This window comes from Arachis duranensis, chromosome 8 (genome assembly GCF_000817695.3).
Source record: "Arachis duranensis cultivar V14167 chromosome 8, aradu.V14167.gnm2.J7QH, whole genome shotgun sequence".
Classification (NCBI taxonomy): domain Eukaryota; kingdom Viridiplantae; phylum Streptophyta; class Magnoliopsida; order Fabales; family Fabaceae; genus Arachis; species Arachis duranensis.
The window spans coordinates 15,267,797-15,268,114 of record NC_029779.3 but is presented as its reverse complement, the minus strand read 5'-3'; positions in this window follow the sequence as shown (position 1 = coordinate 15,268,114).

Below are 318 nucleotides of genomic sequence, written 5' to 3'. Positions count from 1 at the left end.
CCAATGTGGCTTCTACTGGCCTACTCTCTATAGAGATGCCCGAGAGTTTGTACGTAACTGTGACAGCTGCCAAAGAGCTGGTAACTTACCTCACGGATACGCCATACCTCAACAAGGGATCTTAGAGATTGAATTGTTTGATGTATGGGGGATTGACTTCATGGGTCCATTCCCACCATCATACTCAAACACTTACATCCTGGTGGCAGTGGACTATGTATCTAAGTGGGTAGAAGCAATTGCTACACCCACTAATGATACCAAGACCGTGCTGAAATTCCTCCAGAAACACATCTTCAGCAGGTTTGGTGTTCCCAG